The following is a 2,291-nucleotide window of genomic DNA, read 5'->3' on the forward strand; positions in this document are numbered from 1 at the left end:
TTTGGCAATAAAGTTGTAAATAAAGACCATCATACATTTAAAAAAAGAAATGAAAACAGTTGAAAAAGAGAAAATGAGTAGACAAAGATTCAACCAAAGGTATTGTTAATAAATGCCATAGACCTCATTCCTATGAATGGGCCAAAGTAAAAACATGTATAGTTTGTAGTGTTTATAAGAGAAAAGCATGTTCCTTAGAAGCAAAGCCTATTTGTGATACTCAAGATAAATTTATCCCATAGGTCCTCTTACAAGGAATACTGTTAATGCTATAGATTTCTTCAAAATCCACCAAATAAATGGGAATGCCAATTGCACATGACAACTTTTGCGCCCCTAGTGAAAGAGAAGGCTCTGCCCGTGCGAATGCCAGCTAAAGAACTTCTACAGGAAGTCACCACAGTCCAGTCCAAGGACACAGTCCCTTGATAAAAATCGACATTAAAATTTTAAGTATCATTGAAATTCTGGGACATTATGGTAATTGAGTTCAGTGCATGCTGAGAATTAATATTCAAGTAAGATTCCAAAGGACTCTCAAAATAATGAGTTTTAAGAAGATGAAATTGAAAAGGTGTAAGGTTTCTCCCAAGTTTGGGATTAGCTAACTACTGCATTTTCTGCACAGGCAATAACTAATTTATTTGACTTATTGGGAAACCTCTGTCTCTATCCGTAACAGGAGGCATTCCAAGAAGTTGTTTACTGGCTCCCAACAGGAATGTCAGTAGGATATTTACACATATTTGTATGGTTGTCTTCAGCAGGAAGGTTGGTCTGAAATACCTAGGCTGCCATGACTAGCAGATGAACTCTGTAATATATTCCTGAATGAACTTCCTTCACTAAATATGGCATTTCATGGAAACACTGGCTCCATGGACATACTCCAAATGAGGGTCATGATCCTAAGATGAATAAATAGGAGTTTTCCATGTAGGAAGTACCAGGTAGTCTTCCCTGTTGGCTGGATATTCTGAGTTCACAACTTACAAATACGTTTTAGACTCAACATAGTGAAGATGTCAATTCTCCCCCAAATTTATCTATATGTTCAGCACAATTACCATCAAAATCCCCACAACACTTTTTGTAGCTTATTCTAAAATTTATATGGAAAAGGAAAGAAATTAAAATAGCTAAAACAATTTTGAAAATAAATTGGGAAGAATCACTCTATGCAATTTTAAAACGTACTATAATTGAAACACAGTGGTATTGGTGGAGGGATAAACACATTGATCAATGGAACAGAAGACAACCCCAAAATGGACCCACACGAGGATTGTGAACTGATTTTTGACAAACTTGCAAAAGCAAGTCAGTGGAGGAAGGATAGTCTTTTCAACAAAGGGTGGCAGAACAACTGGACATCCATAGATTAAGAAGTGAACCTCAACGTAAACCTCACCACACCTTAAAAATGGACTCAAAATGGATTGTAGATTTAAATGTAAAATTGTTAGAAAAAATAGAAAATTTTATGATGTAGGCCTAGGTGAAGAGTTCTTAGGCATGACATCACAATCCACAAAAGGAAGTATTGATAAATTGGATTGCATCAAAATTAAAAGTTTTTTCAAAAAATGAAAGTGCTTGCTCTGCGAAAGACTATTAAGGAGATGAAAAGACAAGTTATAGAATAGGAGAAAATTTTTGCAAACCACATATCTGACAAGACTTGTACCTAGAATATATAAAGAACTCAGCAGTAAAAAGCAATCAATTAACTTTAAAATGAGCAATACAGGAACATATTTTACCAAAGAATATAAGTATAGCAAATAAGCACAAGAAAAGATGTTTAACATCACTAGTCATTAGGGAAATGTAAATTAAGACCAGAATGAGGTATCACTTTACACAAATTAGAAAGGCCAAAATAAAATACACCACCAAATGCTGGTGAGGATGCAGAGAAACTGGATCCCTGGTGCATTGCTGGTAGGACTGTAATATAGTACAGTCACTCTGGAAAATAGTTTGGCAGGTTCTTCTTTCAGACACATCAGACAAATGCTACATCTCCTCAGGAATCAATCTGCTGAACTATGCAACCATCATAATATTGTCAGGTTCTTAAACTAAACATACACTTATGTTTATTGCATTCCTGCAATTGCATTCCTGAACATTTATGCCAGAAAAATGGAAACTTACATCCACACAAAACCTTTACATGGCTGTTCATAGCAGCTTTAATCTGTAATAGTCAAAAACTGGAAACAAGCCAAATGCCCATCAGTGGCTGAATGGATAAACAGACTGTGGAACATCCATACTGCTCGGCA

General features: G+C 35.5%; 1 non-coding gene across 1 annotated transcript; it reads right to left on the reverse strand.

Moving 5' to 3' along the window:
• Window positions 1-2,001: 2,001 nt before the first annotated feature.
• LOC129065316 (small nucleolar RNA SNORD77) lies at window positions 2,002-2,069 on the reverse strand. Its single transcript, XR_008528577.1, has one exon. It is a non-coding gene; the product is annotated as a small nucleolar RNA SNORD77 (small nucleolar RNA).
• Between the last annotated feature and the right edge of the window lie 222 nt (window positions 2,070-2,291).

This window comes from Pteronotus mesoamericanus, unplaced genomic scaffold (genome assembly GCF_021234165.1).
Source record: "Pteronotus mesoamericanus isolate MK-2021 breed Mesoamerican mustached bat unplaced genomic scaffold, CSHL_Meso_final contig_173, whole genome shotgun sequence".
NCBI classification, from domain to species: Eukaryota; Metazoa; Chordata; class Mammalia; order Chiroptera; family Mormoopidae; genus Pteronotus; species Pteronotus mesoamericanus.